This window comes from Lissotriton vulgaris, chromosome 4_1 (assembly GCF_964263255.1).
Source record: "Lissotriton vulgaris chromosome 4_1, aLisVul1.2, whole genome shotgun sequence".
In the NCBI taxonomy this organism is placed as follows: domain Eukaryota; kingdom Metazoa; phylum Chordata; class Amphibia; order Caudata; family Salamandridae; genus Lissotriton; species Lissotriton vulgaris.
The window spans coordinates 702446320-702463553 of NC_141691.1; the positions used below are offsets into that span (position 1 = coordinate 702446320).

Below are 17234 nucleotides of genomic sequence, written 5' to 3' on the forward strand. Positions count from 1 at the left end.
AGTGGATTCAATTATAGGGGTGTGTAAAAATTGCATAATTTCAGACATTTCATTCAATAATGCATAATGTGAAATACCACACAGTATGTGAGATCATGCTGGTATAATAACATTTTTCCCCGAGCCTATTCAATTTACCACAAAATATATTGAGGATGGTGAAATGTTGATAGTCTTGATGGAACCAGGAGACAGGCAGTTAATCAGATATGTCAAAGTCCAGAACCTGAGGAAATTAAAACCTAAGGCTGTGCCCACATCGTGGGTGATGCTGATGTGTCATTAGAGCGACACCAAAGTTATCCATGGTATCAACTATTTCTTGGGAATAAGCGATACAGGATTCATCTTTCCAGGTGTGCAGGTGGCTCATGAAGGATAATAACTTGTAGATGGGCACTAAGCATTGCTATAAACCCATAAGCTTCTCAAGAAATGATGTGTGCACCTTTTTGGTAGAGCAAAAGAGGGTGCGTGCCCTGTGAATTAACATTTCTCATAGGTTCTCTTCGTTCTAGCTCTTTCAGGAAAAAAAACTTTATTTTTCCTGTCTCTGGCATAAATGGATGTTTCTAATGAATGTTGGCTCATGGTAGGTTTTCCAGGTGTGCTGGGCCCGAATTATGTCCATGCACGAATCGCTGACTAGATGAAACAACCAGTACCGTTACAATTGTAAGCTACTGCCTGGATCAAAGTACAGATTGCAGTCACTGAGCCAACACTGCCAAGTTTCAGAGGCAATAATGATGTCAAATAATTACAAAGAAAAACAAAACACGATAGCTGAGGTGATTGAATTAATGTCGGCCACTGGTAATTCCATATTTTATCGCTCACTGCATCCCTCCAAGGATGGAACCAAACTTGGGTAACAGGCCTTGGCCCTGCTCCATCAGGAACAATTCAGACCAAAGGACCAAGCCTCGACCCTCTGAAAGGTTCACGAACATCAGTGTTTGTTTTCAGCCTTGTTGGGCCTCATGAGTGAGGTACAGCTTTAGTCTGGGCAAACCCATCACATTTGGTGTGTTTCATTGAGAAAAATCACAAAGTGAAGGGTTGAATGTGTGAATTAAGCTCAGCCACTCTTACTTTGGGCCCTAATCCAGCACTTTGTGTGTTTTTGCTCACTGATCCACTCCAAACATGGACCAACCTCATGCAAACAACCCTGGTCCTGCTAAAATAAGAACAGTCCTGCTCAAACCAGCAGGCCACATCTGCTTAGCACTTGACCACAAGCCAACCTATTAGTGAGAAGCGTCTTGTGATATGGCACAACAGGCACAGGGCCTGCATCTGGATAAACTGGACCAGCTTCCTTCTGGGTGGACCACACCAGATGGAGCACTTTAAGTCCTGTGGTCCAATGAGCAACCATTGCCCTCATGACATGAGAGGCCACGAGGAGCAGAGTCAATGATAATGTGCCTATGGCCCACCAGCAGATTACTAATACACATTGATTCGTCTTTACACAGTATGTCTCTAAAGAAATCGACAATAAGGAAAGTATGATTGTAAGTTGCACCATTGTGCTTTATTTATTACAAACAGACTATGTTTTAAGATAGCTTTATGGGTTAAGGCACCTGGTCTATAATACTGTAAACAGATATCAGGTACTTACTGCAATAACCAGAGAGATGAATGTGTAATCGGTGGACATAAATGACAAAGCTATTAATTTCGCTATTTTCAAAACCAACACATAAATTAAAAAAGTGCAATTTACAATACCAATCGCTCAAACTTTCCTAATGCGAAAATTTAAAAGTATGGGCATTGTAAATCACAAAACAAAACAATAAAATGTCATTTAGAAAACCAATAGCTCAAACTTTCCTACTGCGAGACCCATTGGCAACGCCAGTGCTTGTTTTATTTCTCGCCTTGCTTTGGATTGGAGACCCAAAATGTAATTGAATGATTGAAAAATACTGAATATAATGAAGTTGGAAAAGTTGAGCCATATGAGACAGATCTCCATGGTCCATATTTGTGCACCAATGAAGTGTGGGAGGAGCGCATTTCCTTTCCTGCTCCTATACAGGTAAGTCCGAGCCTCAGATCATGACATAATATGTTAATATAAGGAAAAGGGTAGTTAATTTATAAGAAAAGAAAATCTAGTTCGAGTGTTCCATGCCAATGGCATGGTGCTCTCCTGTATTTATTTGCCAATACAGTGCCAAACAGCTGCAAAGTACCCTGGTTGGCCTGTTTTTTTGGGTGCAATACAACCTTTGAACCCTTGTCTCTGAAGCTATTTATTTCCAGAATTATTGATTTGTTATATATTAAATATACATTATCAAATTGATAAACAGTACAATTCCACTTTAGATAGACTGGCCACTATTGATGTTAAATCATTTTACACAAATTCAGAATAGGAGAAATCACTTGAGGTGTTGGAGAAATATTACTGTATTTGTTCGAATTGCCACTTTTCTAGAGAACTTCCAAATATAGTTTCAGCTTACCACGGCTATCACTTGTAACAAATTCAATAGGATAAATATACTACTGTATTTCAAGCAACTATGGGCCTTATTTACAAGCACATTGTGCCACTGGTGCATCACTTTTTTTGACGCATCAGTGGCGCAATGGGCTTGCCCTTATTTACAAGGCCACGTAAAGTCACCCTATCTGACATTTCATGGCCTTGTAAATATGGGCCCCATTCATGCATTACACTGCGTGAAAGGGGCATTACATTTTGTAAAACTGGAATTGCATTGGAATCTTATGCCTCTGCAGAGGCGGTGTAGGAATGACGCAACGAGGAGAAATACTTTTATTTTTTCATGTTTTTTCTCTTTCTACACGTGCTGCATTTTGCAGCAAGCATAGAAAGAAGAAATGCAATTAATGTTTGTTTTTGTGCAAGAAACAATCATCCCGGCAGTGCAGGCACCCTTGCAAAATGACACCAGGGTGCCTGCACTTGCGCTTGGCAGCCAATTGTGAACCAGCACAGGGGAAAGCCCAGGGATGCATTGTATTGTTGTTAATATGACGCATCCCTGTACTCTGAAAATTACACAGCACAGCACAGCTAAATGGCTTGTTGCACAGCGCTGCATATTTTTTGTGTAGATGAGGCCCTATGTTTCTGCCACTGCTATGGTACTTTACCTCGACTCTACTATTTGGTCCAAAGCATATTGGCATCTCTTTAGTGGACTTTCGGGCTCATGGTAATTGTGTACTTGGCTGTACTCACCTGTGTGTTTAATGTTTCAAAGTTTTAATTCCTCTCCCTTGCTGCATTTTAAAAACCTTTAAAGTTTTATTGTTCTAAAAGGGGTGAAAGGGCAGGAGGGGGTTTTGAGCACATTTGAGCTTAGCATTTTACTTTCTGGCTGTCTTCAGTACCGGTAGGCATTGCTCAGACAACTGGGGGGACCATTTTTGTTCGTTCTCCAGTTGCTCAAACCAGCCTCCTTACTTAATGGGGGTCGAGGTACGGACGCGTCATCTCTCAGGGTCATTCTAATTGTGTACTTGCACTACACTAGGCTGTACCCACCCCTTAGTTTAAGGTTTTAAAGTTTGAATTCCTGTTCCCTGCTGTATTTGAGAAGTTTTGAAGTTTTATTGGGCTTAAGGGAGGAGGGTGTTTTTCAGCACATTCGAGATTATCATTTTACTTTCTGTCCGTGTTCAGTGCAAGTAGCCATTGTTCAGACAAATGGAGGCACTATTTTTGTTAGCTCTCCAGTTGTTCAAACCGGCCTCCCTACTTAACGAGGGTAGGAGCGTGGACACGGGCAACGAGCGCGCCGCTGGCATGCCAAGGCAAGCCCAACTGCACCCGTCCATGTCCGGCCGGGGCAGGACCAGAATCCCTGCCCACTACCTAAAAAGAGGATTAGTTACTTATCTGAAGAACTCCACCATTTAAAGCACTCATTCAGTAAGGACTGCTACCACAGCCTCGACCCGGATGGTATTCCTTCTAAATGCAGGTCATGTTATCAGATAATAGGACAGCACACCTGACGTAATAGTGGCACTTCTTCAGGGCTTCTGTAAAGCCAGGTGCGATTGGCAAAACAATGCAGGAGGTGGGGTTGCGATAATCTTTAAAGAACATCTTAAAAGGAATTTAACCCTGAACACCATTCTGGGGTCTGCAATCAAGCTCTCCCCTAATTTTACCATTTGCTAGGCTTTTGGTATGTCGCTTGTGCGGTCCAGCTACCCAGTTTATTCATGCTTTGCAAGACATCTTGGCCAAACAAAGCCTTTTAAAAGCCAGTTTCACCCTGCTTGGTGATATACATTTAATTTTGACGACAACAACAATGGCTATGCAATAACATTTTTTGCACAATTTTGTTGCAATTTAGCTTTCTCAATAGGTAACACCCCCCACGTATAAAAAAGGACATCCTCTTGACCCAATTTTTACCAATGTCTCGACTATGAGATTGGAAGATTTTTATTTTTCATTTTTCCAGAGTTTTATATAGCGCAAACTTGACCCGAATGTATTGGGTATCTGAACACTTTACATGAGCACCAGTTGCGTTACACAAGGACACATTCATTTTTGTTAGGCTCAGGAGATTAGGTGATTTGCCAAGAAACACAGAATGTTGAGCGTCATTGCCAAGACTCGAACCCGGTTCCCCAGATTTGAGGTCGACCACCTGCTGCACCATTCAAATCAAGTCCTTTTTTAATAGCAAAGTTAGTGCAATTGTGACTGCCTGTCAAATATAGCATAGCTCTTTTATATTAACTTCGTTTTTACCGGTCTTTATTTTTTTATAACATTTAGAATTTGATCTAAATGGACAAATATATTACGTTGAAAATATCAACCCGATAATGCCTACAAAGTTCAAAGAAAGGTACTGAGGCATGAATAGGAAATGCCACAAAAAAATCCGAGGCTAAAGCATCTGCTTTACACAACTAAGTAATAAAAACCAAGCATTCCAGCATTCTGTTAGAAGCTGTCTGCCTTTTAGGTGGGAAGAGATCTTATCTTGACAGTGAATGGGGCCTAAGCAGTCTGAACAGCTTTAGTAGAAGGATCATAAATGCATGCAGCCAGGAACACTTACCAACAAAAATTCTACACAAAAGTGAATGAACACAGTAATTTGGCCATGGGAACTAATAAGAGCCCCCTTTCAGGATATATTAAATACAAGGCAAAACCTAAAAATTAGTTGCCTGAATGTGAGGATACAAGTCATCTAGTCAAAAAGTTGGTAAAGATGCTATGCTCCAGAGGAGGGACAAACACATGAAGAGGAGGAAAGTCATTGAATAAGAAGTAAGCAAATTAAATTGACAAGAAAGCCAGTGAATGGTAGGCAATTACCTGACCCAAAGTCCACTGTAATATTGGCATTGACTACAACAGGTCTTCAACAAGAGATAGCTGGTATCTGTCCTAAAACCAACAATAACATAAGGAAAGTAGGCACCAGTATAGGTGCCAAGTAGGCGAAACTGGGGCAAATACTCCATATGTTCTTGAAACAGTAATATAGGAGGCATTGCAATTACTGGAGATCACAGGTGCACTGTAATATGGGTACAAGCAGATACTGCTATATACTTATAGACTTTCATACGTTTAGGAAGGAAACTACTACGTGCGCCTCTTGACAACCTTGTTACTAAATGTGATCACACACACAATACTTTCTGTTAGCTTTTTGGTTTAGGATCGAAGGTTTTTCCATGTCTACTTCTTGGAATGTTTCTTTGGTTTCCTAGCGTGAGGTTTTTGAAAGTGAATTGGCGCCTCTGTGAAGTAAGCATTTCTACACTTGCAGTAGATATTGCTGTGAAGAAACTGACACATGGCAGCCTGTCCCTTAGTGCCTATCCCAAAGGACCCTTGGGTAGTTGCTTCTATATTAAAACAGAGTATTATGTTCTGCCAGTTTTCTCTATACCATGGTGCTTAACTAACCACCCAAGAGTTTTACATCTACAGAGCTTCTACTGTAGGTGTGAGTGAATATACGGTAATGGTGTGTTAAAATGGGCCTTTCAAATAAGTCATCAAGGACCTGATTTAGAGTTTGGTGGATAAGATACTCTCTCACAAACGCCGATGAATATCCTATCTGCCATATTAGAGAGGCAATACATCTTAAGGCACTTGTAATAAGGGGCGGAGGAACACATTTGTGACAGAGTATCTTAACTGAGAAACTCTAACTTAGGCTATGTGTGTGTTAAGATCACCTCTTAGGAGAATATGATGCATATAGTGCCTCCATTGGAGGATATAGGCAAGGGAAGGGTCGTATAAACTAGAGATGGAATTAGTCTCGAAGCTATTGACATACAATATAGCAGGATTCGGAGCAAAGTATGCTCCCACTCCCACAAAAACGCCTTTGACCTAAAGGTAACATTCCTGTCAAATTCAAAGCAATTCTTGGTTAAGACAGTGGACACTAGTGATGCAATTAAAATAGATGGCACTTCTAGGTGAGCTTGACATGTTTTTTCAGTCTCCGAGATTCCTTCTTCTTGTTGGATGTTGTGTATAGGGGCTGGTTATCCAAATACACTGATAGGTCAGTGTCTTGATTGTATGAGAATACTTCCATTTCATCAATGAGGTCAGAAGTGACCTTAGTAACGCCAATGAGAGACACACTAATACTAAGGAAGGCTTCACTCTGCTACAGATTAACTATGCCAGGTGAGGCATAGTATGACAATTATGGCAAGAATATGTCATAGGTGGACACTGTAGTTCCAACAAGAATCTTCATGTTAGAGGCATGCCCGCAATATAGCTTGTGATCTCCATACTGGTCACAATATGCCATGGCCAAAGTAGTCAAGAACCAGGGGCAGCCACTGTATCATCAAGAAGGTTGACCACTGGCACCACCTGCCAGGCTGAAGGGCTGAAATTGTGGACCATCTGGAGGCTGACAGGAGTGAGGAGATGAAGGCCAGGGCATGGACAGTCACAGACACCAATAGCTGGCACATATTCATTGTCTCACTTGGTTCCCTACCACCTCTTCGAATTATCTTCTGAAAGGCTCAGCCAATCAGAGAAGAAGATAGGATCTAGAGGTTAGACTGAGCTTCTTCCAGAACTTGGGAAGAGACTTTTTCTACCCATGAGCACTGGCAAAACTGCAGGCTTCGACAGATAGTCTCTACCTCCAAACGTGCTCTCTCTTTCCAGTCTCTTTCTACTGTCCCTTTCTCTCACCACACATCACCTTTGGGAGTTTGGGGCAAAATTGAAGGCACCATAACCTCGCATGCACAATGTGTGTGTCTTACTCTGCTATGGTCTTAATGTGACACTCAGCAGTTGGGGTGCTTAATAGCAGGCTGACCAACTCTTTCCTCTCTTCTGCTGCTGGGGATCTAACCTACACAGGACAAGCAGCAGCTGCTCCTCTTATGCAATACCGCTATATATAACGTTGTAAATAAATACATAAATAAATAAATAATGGGTCTAGCTTGACGTCAGGTGAACATTGCTGCTCTGTTACTGTGATGCAACACTGTAAAGAAGCACGCATACACACATAAAGCACCCGAAGCCCTGTATAATAAAGCCACATATAACACATCTCAATCCATCGAGGATGTTTACGTAAAGATGATCAGTTAAGAAGTCACTTCCTATTGGGCGTTGGTTTGTTTCATATTCTCTATATCAGGGATGTCCAACATAGCCTAGAGGAATACCAGATATTCATGATAGCTAAAGACGGTGTACATAATTCGCGTTGGCATTCTAAGTATGTCATTTTCTTTATAAAAACATTTTACCCTCGCTGTTATTTCTAGGCAATTCGAATGTTTAAAATATCTCAGTTTCGGCATAGGGTTAGGAAATAATTTGACCAAGTTCAAACATTTTGCTCAAGTGGGGTAGCCAGGATTAGAGCACATATTTTTCCGATCCAAAGTCAGGATCCTCTTGAATTATATTTCTGCCTGGCTTGAACAGCTGCATCGCGTTAGAGAGGCCTAGAAAATGTGCCTTTACACACTTGCCTCACTGGGCCCAGGCGAATGCCACATCACATGATGCACAGTATGTTGAAACATGCATCAAACCCACGATAAAAGCACCTCTGCTGTGTGGGCCTCAACAGACAGCTCCATTACATGCAGTGTGCCTTCAGGGATTGTTTATTGTGAGTTTAATTGGCTTTTATTGGGAGCCCGGCTCCCTGGCGTGCGTCAGATTATCCTGCCAAGCTGCCAGCATTGTTCCCGAGCTCCCAGTAACCAGAGCTGATAAGCATCTTCCGTACACACGACTCAAGGTTGTGTGCTTTGCGGTTCCCCTGACTTTAACTTGGGGAGTGCCTGCCCCTTGGTGATTTATGTCAGGATGCCAGAGTCAGACTGCTGGAAAAGGCCAACCCATAGAGTGATTTAAATGTTTGCGAACAAGGTAGGGGGTGCTCGGAGTATGGAAAAGGGAAGGAAGTCTGATAATAAAAGTATCTCGCTGTGAAAACAAGAATTTCCTTTTCCATGGCACTGACGGTTCATTTGGAGGATACAATGAATTATGAAAACACTCCCCCGTTTATTAACGATTTCAGTTTTCATAACGTCCCCTACATGACAATATACAAATGTCGCTGCAGTTGAAACTCTTAACAGTCTGAGAAATTATTTTTTAATACAATTAGTACTACATTCAAAAGTGCTGTTATCTTTACGGGGGATTTATTCATTTACACAACTAGGTCTCTTCAAGTTACTGTACTGTATTGGAAAATCTTATAAATAAAAAAATTAAAAAATTGAAAAAAAAAAACACACTCTCCATCAATAACCGAACCAATAACAAACTACAGCCTGTACAAATGAAGCTTTTTAGCATCATCACTCTCATACCGTTCTCACATTTAACTTGATTTCACAAATTTGAATGCAGCAAGTTAAAATGCCCAGCCTAGTTTTTGCTCGCCCCTCAACCAGCGTGTAATCGTTTCTGCATTAACTCCAAGCTATTCTATACAGATGAAGGCCAAGTTTTACTAAGCGTGACATTGTGTGAAAATTTGCAGTGCTGCTTTGCGTGAATAGGAAAACATTGTGCAGAACCATTGTAAGAAATTTGCCTTTTCCTCTATGGTCATTCCGGATTTTTCGCCTTTTGCTGGACCCTATGTTTTTGCTGGCCTTAGAGCTATCTGTACTTTACCCCTGCCAACCAATAATAGTAAAGTGCCTATGCTTCATCTGTTAACATGGTCAAATTCACATACTTCTAATTGGTATAATTAAACTTGCCTATAAGTCCCTGGTATATGGTACAAAATGTATCCATGACCAGGAAGTTAAATGCTACTAGTGGACTGCAGCAACTATTATGCCATCCACTATAGTGGTAGTGCTAAGCATTCAATGCATCCTGGCAAAATAAACCCCTTTGACAGGCAAATACTTATTTTTAAATAAAAAGAAGCCCCCTCTGTACAAATTGTGTAACCCACAATGCAGGGTGCATGGTATTTAAAAGTAGGACATGCAGAAATGTAATGTTAACATGCCCTTACAGGGGCTGGGGCGGAAAACGTACATATGAGGAGGACAAGAAAAGATGTAAACGCACAGGAGGTCCTGATAGACTGGGCAGAAATGACTGAGGCTTTGTTTGAACATACATATACACAACAGGAAGGTACACCAATGCAGCAGGGGGAGAGTGAATGAAAACAAAAGGTTAGTAAAAGTGATTTATGGTGCTCGTCAGGCACCTGGTTATTGTGGACTACTGTGACCTGAAAGAATCAGGTATTATGAACACTGAGGAATAAAATGTAATGTACCTATCAGGGAATCTCCGGGGAGGAGGGGGGTTTCTGTGGGGGGGGGGGAGTAGAGGGACATGGGTAAACATTGGCTTATTTAGTTGTTGTGAGATTGATTGGGGCACTTATCAGTCTGATTACTTTCATTGTTTAGGTTGGCAATAACTCATGCAAATTCTCGTCTGACATGTATATATCATGTTCTATCAACTAATAAAAAGAAATGTACAAACAAAACTTACAGTGACCAGCACCTAAAGGTTGGTGGGCCAATACAGAGCCACTGGGGAATTATATATATTATTACTGTACATCAGGAATTGGACCGGCTAGGAAAACAATGAAATAACTATTTTTATAGTTATTACAAAACCAATTCAATGGTGGAGTTAAGGTATTAATAAATATTATGGAGCAGTTACATTTCCCTGCCTGAAGTTCCTAGAGGCTAATTTGCATTGGTTCTCCAGTTTCTCCCATCTAGTAACTAGCCTTGAATTGATGTGAATAGGTGTGAAATGCTTTACTTCAGCAAACAATAGCCTGAAGTGAATGGGCAGAGATGACTCCTCTGAACTCTCGTAAATATGCATGGGGGGTACTGTTGATATGAGTTTTTTAGACTAGAGTGTAAATCCTGTTTGAGTGTCAAATTCTGCTTGACTGGTCTGTTGTTGTATACTTGTATAATTGCATACTTGTAAAGCGCACAGCTGCCCACACCGCGGGCGTCCCGGCGCTGTATACCGCTGGGGAACCCGTCCTGGCTTTCCCTGTGAGATGGTCCCTTCTGGGCACCCCCAAGGTGAGACCAGGCATCCCCTGCGTTGAAGGGGCCGTTGTGAAGATTAAGCAAGCTATTGCCCAGAGTTGCAGAGTGGAATCCAAGGTTAGAGTAGGCGCCGAGGTGAGAATTATCAGGCCCGCGGACATCCCTCCTGAGGCACAGCCGGGAGAGGAAACGCTGCTAATTTGCTGATTTGCACAGACTTAAAAAACTGCTTTTTAATTGATTTTAAACTTTGTATTCACCTGCTTTCCTCACTGAAGCATCCCCCAGAGCGGAGCTAGCGCTCAGAGGGAGTGCCTGAGAGAGCCCTCCTCAGCCGCCATCGGCCACGAGGAAGCGAGGGACACGCCCCCTCGAAGCCACGCCCACTTATCTCGCCATATATAGCGCGCTGACCCACAAGCGCACAGAATACCACATCCCTCCTGAGGCACAGCCGGGAGAGGAAACGCTGCTAATTTGCTGATTTGCACAGACTTAAAAAACTGCTTTTTAATTGATTTTAAACTTTGTATTCACCTGCTTTCCTCACTGAAGCATCCCCCAGAGCAGAGCTAGCGCTCAGAGGGAGTGCCTGAGAGAGCCCTCCTCAGCCGCCATCGGCCACGAGGAAGCGAGGGACACGCCCCCCTCGAAGCCACACCCACTTATCTCGCCATATATAGCGCGCTGACCCACAAGCGCACAGAATACCACATCCCTCCTGAGGCACAGCCGGGAGAGGAAACGCTGCTAATTTGCTGATTTGCACAGACTTAAAAAACTGCTTTTTAATTGATTTTAAACTTTGTATTCACCTGCTTTCCTCACTGAAGCATCCCCCAGAGCGGAGCTAGCGCTCAGAGGGAGTGCCTGAGAGAGCCCTCCTCAGCCGCCATCGGCCACGAGGAAGCGAGGGACACGCCCCCTCGAAGCCACGCCCACTTATCTCGCCATATATAGCGCGCTGACCCACAAGCGCACAGAATACCACATCCCTCCTGAGGCACAGCCGGGAGAGGAAACGCTGCTAATTTGCTGATTTGCACAGACTTAAAAAACTGCTTTTTAATTGATTTTAAACTTTGTATTCACCTGCTTTCCTCACTGAAGCATCCCCAGAGCGGAGCTAGCGCTCTGAGGGAGTGCCTGGTAGAGCCCTCCTCAGCCGCCATCGGCCACGAGGAAGCGAGGGACACGCCCCCCTCGAAGCCACGCCCACTTATCTCGCAATATATAGCGCGCTGACCCACAAGCGCACAGAATACCACATCCCTCATGAGGCACAGCCGGGAGAGGAAACGCTGCTAATTTGCTGATTTGCACAGACTTAAAAAACTGCTTTTTAATTGATTTTAAACTTTGTATTCACCTGCTTTCCTCACTGAAGCATCCCCCAGAGCGGAGCTAGCGCTCAGAGGGAGTGCCTGAGAGAGCCCTCCTCAGCCACCATCGGCCACGAGGAAGCGAGGGACACGCCTCCTAACCTCCCAATAAATATGTGCACGCACAGGAAACGCAGCGGACGAGCGCAGCGGGCGCGACGAATGCGCGCCGAAGGCGCGCATAAGGCAAGCTCGTCTGCGCTCATCCGCGCCGAGTCCGAGCCAAGGGCCAGAACCCCTGTGCCCCGAACAACCGATCGCATATTCTACAGTGCGGACCTCCTTCATAGTCTGAGGGCCCCCACGGACAATCACAGTTGTCACAGATACCCCGCTGACAACCTACCCCAACTCTGTCCAGAGTGCCACAAACCCCTCAAACCCACTACAACCCCCAAACCGCTTCACAATTTTCGGATGTTCTTGTTGAACTGCCGCTCCCTCCCCAAACATACAGCCGAAATAATGCTGTTAATAGAAGAACACTTACCTGACATTCTGTTCCTAACAGAAACCTGGCTCTCCCCGGAAGCCGATCCAGCCGTAACAGCTGCACTTCCTGCAGGTTTTTAAATCCTGCGCCAGGACCGGTCAAAAGGGAGGGGAGGAGGCCTAGCCATAATACATAAAGAACAGTTCAACTGCTGAGTGGTCGCCGAAACCATTCTAGACTGTGAAAGCCTAACTTTTAACATTAAACTGTCCCCTAATAAGTGACTTTCAGGCACCCTGATCTACCGACCTCCAGGCCCCCCTCGTCAGCCTACCCGCAAATGTATCTGAACGTATTAATTCCTCATCTAACTTCATCCTGTTAGGTGATTTTAACTTTCACTTTGACTCGTCCTCTGATCTCACTGCTTCGACTTTAACAGGCGACCTAGCAGCTCTGCTGCTCTCACAACGGGTCATCCTGCCCACACATGTAAAGGGCCATCTGCTTGACCCAGTTTTTAGCAACTGCACCGACCTCCTAACCAGTCCTCCCATCCCCCTCCCCTGGACGGATCATTTCCTGATCCCCATCAACTGGACTATCCCTATACCCCTCGAACTTACCCCCACTACAAGACTCAAGAGAGCCTGGTCCCATCTAATGATTGATAACTGGACTAATACACTTATAGAGAACCGACCCCTGATCACCGACAACCCCGATCCAGCCAACCAGGCTTACGTTAATTGGATCTCCCAATCTCTCGACATTGCCCTTCCGAAAAAGGAAATCACGCTTAAACGCTTCCATAAAACTGCCCGTGGTACACGGAGAATCTGAGAGTCAAAAAACGGTGCTGTAGGAAATGCGAAAGATGATGGCGAACTGACTACTCATCGGAACATAAAACACTCTACCGAGAAGCCATTAGCGACTACAAAAGTCTGATAAAAGAAGCCCAGGCCGCCTACTTCTCGGAGAAAATTGTTCTTGCAAAATCCAAAGCGAAGGAAATTTTCAAAATCATAAAACAACTAACTAAACTCCCGCCCAGCCTACCGATGGACAAACCCACCTCCCATTGCAACAAAGTTGCCGAATTTTTCCATCAGAAAATCAGTTCCATCTACTCGGCCTTCCCCCTGAACAATCCCCCTCCTCCTATTACATCCCCACACCCTACCGACTCAGTCCATAATCTACAGTCACCCACGCTGTCCCATTTTCCTCCACTAGAACTTGCCTTGCTGGAGTCTCTGGCACGCAAAGTCAAATCTGGTCCCCTAATGACCCAGCCCCCCCAGAGATAATAATGGCGGCCTCACAGACCACCCTACCCATATTAAGGGACGTCCTAAACACCTCCATCTCCACAGGCATAGTTCCTACAGTTTGGAAGCAAGCTATGGTGAAAGCCCTGCTGAAGAAGCCCAGCCTAGACCCCACGGATATGAGCAACTACCGCCCAATATCCCTGCTCCCCTGGACGAGCAAGGTCCTGGAGAAATACATAAATCTCCAACTTACCAACTTTCTAGAAATCCACCTTCTTCTGGACCCCACTCAAACTGGCTTTAGACCCAAACATGGGACCGAGACCGCCCTCCTCATGGTCACCGAGGAGGCGAGGAAAATCTTAGATCAGGGAGGATCAGTGGCAGTGCGGCCTTCGATACGGTCAGCCATGTCACCTTGCTGCACCGTATGTCCCAGGTCGGGATCAATGGTAAAGCGTGGACCTGGTTCCGATCATTCCTGGAAGACAGATCTTTCCAGGTGTTCGATGGTGATTCGGTCTCCACCAGGACTCCTCTGAACTCCGGCGTCCCCCAAGGATCCTCTCTGAGCCCGGCATTTTTTAACCTGTACATGAGACCACTGGCTGATGTCGTCCGTCCGGGATCAAGATCATTTCCTACGCGGACGACACGCAGCTAGTGGTCTCCCTGACACAGGAGACCAATCTACCTGTACAGAGCGGACTCAGAGAGTGTCTGGAGGAGGTAAAGACTTGGATGTCCCAATCATCCTTAAAATTAAATGGAGACAAAACCGAGCTTATGGTCCTCGGCAACTCGGTCCCTAGCTTCCCGGCCACCCTTTGGCCACCCAGCATGGGCCCTCCACCAACCCCCAAAAACAACATTAAAAGCCTGGGAATATGGATGGACAGATCTCTTTCCTTCGACGTACAAGCTACCAAACTCTCGGCCACCTGCTTTGGCATCATGAAAATGCTTAGGAAAATTCTCCCCCTCCTCCCTATGGAAGCCAAGCAAGCAGCGGTACAAGGCCTGATCCAATCCCGCCTTGACTTTAATAATGTCCTTTACCTCGGCGCCCCAGAATCCACCTTGAGAAGGCTGCAGATTGTGCAGAACTGCGCCGCACGTCTGTTACTTGACATCCCTCGCAGACAGTCAGTTAGGTCCGGGCTAGTCACTCTCCACTGGCTCCCGGTGCGCCAAAGAGTTTTGTTCAAAGCCATGTGCATAGCCCACCAGTCCTTCTGGAACTCTGGCCCCAGGATTACACAGGACCTAATCCATCATTACAGGCCCAACAGGAACCTAAGATCTAACCAGTCCTTCCTAGCAGTCATTCCGAGAGTAAGAAGATCCAGATCTGGAGGCAGGTCGTTCTCCCACAATGCTGCGAGGGCTTGGAACGCCCTCCCACTGCACTTAAGATCCAACTCTAATCTTACGACCTTCCGCAAACAATTAAAAACCTTCCTATTTCACCCAGTCTAAACTTCCCACCCTCCCTCTGTGTTTTTCCCCTGGTTGGACCCGGTATTCTTAGCGCTTGGACGCCTCCGGGCAGCAATTCGCGCTCTATAAATTCACATCCTATCCTATCCTATCCTATCCTATTTTGACCCAAGACCCTGCCGCGTTGGGAATCGAACCCTGGTCCCGGGCCGATCTCAGCTTTCGGGTCTGCCGCCTCTAACCATTGAGCCACACTTCACTGCTGGATTTACATATAACACTTGTGCATACTTGAAAAGGAAGAGAAAAGAGTGCAGTTACAGTGCTTGGGGATCCACTGTCTGGTTGGTGAAGGAGATTGCCTTTGTCCTTCCAAACTTCTGTCACTGAGTTTACATGTAACACTTAAAATGGGAGAGAGCAGGATGCCAAGGCAATTCATGTATATCCACTGTCTGGGTTTGTTGTGGGTACTTTGACTACCTTAAAGTAGATTTTAGTGTAGGTCTTGGAGGACACTAGGATTACCATAGTACATAGTACACTCCCCTCACACACCCTCAACCCTCAGATCCCAATCTTAGTGTGGCCAAAGACTTTCCCCATCTTGGTTAGGGCATGCCCAAGTGTCATTCCCACCCACTAACTTGTGCCAGGGATAAATGTGGCGCTGCCAGGCACTCACTACAGAACACTTCCTGTACCTATTGAAAATCATAAGATGACAACACCTTCTGTGTGTGATCTGAAAGGAGCCCTAAAGGACTGGACCTGCTTCCTCTTGTACCCCGGACAAGAAGTTGACTCCAAGGGTCATTCACTAGGCTGGTCTTCTGTGTGACTACTGGGAGACAAAAGGCTGCAAGAGGCATTTTCCTGGAAGTATCCAGCTGACCATTGACAACTGGACCTGTACTGAACACTGCTGTTGTGCCTGACTCTCTGTGAGTTTCTAAGTACCTCCCCTTAGGATCCGGAGGACTTTAGAGATGTACTCCTATGGTGGATTGGGACTTACAGGACTAGGTCAGAAGGTAAAATCTTTGACCAGGATCAATCTGGTTGGTATATCCAACCTGAATTCCATCTCGGTCAACCTCCTATTGTGCCTAGGTCCCAGTCTACTGCGACCATTGTCTATCATTAGTGCTTTGTGCTTTTTGGTGCTATGTCTGCTTAAAAATATTATAAATTCATATCTCTGGTTCCCCTTATTGAATGTTTGTCATTTTGGTGTAATCTTGTTTATAAAGGTTCACTCTTTATTGCAAATTCAATTTGGGATTGTTATTATATTGCATTCTGACCGCATTACTGTTTTGGTACTGCCTAAATAATTTACACCCTAAGTTAAGTCTTTCTGCTCTGTGCCATAGCTTCCAGGGGCTTGAGCTCAGGTTTATTTAATTACATATAGGGTTCACCCTGCCAAAGGTTGTGCTTATTCCTTAAAGCCGGTAGTCATTCACCCCAAATATTAATCACAGACTTCTTCATAAAGAAAAAATTGGATATCCAGTCTACTCAGGATCCCTCGTCCCAACCGTAAATAGATTTTACTACTCCTCGTCCAAAGCATGCATTTCTGTCTTCATTTTCCACTTTAAATGACAAGGAAGATGGCTTGTTGGTAGCTCAAAGTAAACCTTCTTGTTTACCTAAGGACTCCAACCCAGCTCCCCTGCGTAAGAAGTACTTCAAGCTTAATGTGAGCTTGACCAAAGCAATTATCAGCTACTCCTTTTGTGAACAATATGTGCTGGATATTTAACAAGTATTTACAATGCAATGGTCTCGGCATTCTTAAAGTTAGAGCTATTGGCATTGCTCATGACCTTATTTTTATTTATGTTTTTAAAAAAAAACAAATAAATAGCATTGTCATTTACAATGCCAATAGCAGGGCAGGAGAGCAAGCACAACGAACGAGGGTATTTACAACAAGGGGTGGTGAGGGACAGAGTCTCTGAATTAAGCAGAAAGCTCTCACCCAGTCAAGAGATCAGGGCTAGATCCAACACCGTTTTTTAGCTCACTGCACCATCCCAGTTTCAGAATCTGGCTGTATGCAAATTAGTCTGTTCCTGTCCCAGTGCATGATGGGAACAGGGCAAACCAAACTACAAA

At 44.5% G+C, this 17234-nt stretch overlaps 1 protein-coding gene across 1 annotated transcript in view; it reads left to right on the plus strand.

The window, feature by feature from the left end:
• The window catches only part of BMP6 (bone morphogenetic protein 6), a 508375-nt gene that overhangs the window by 54300 nt on the left and 436841 nt on the right, over positions 1-17234 (plus strand). The gene's annotated exons all lie outside the window — the stretch shown is intronic.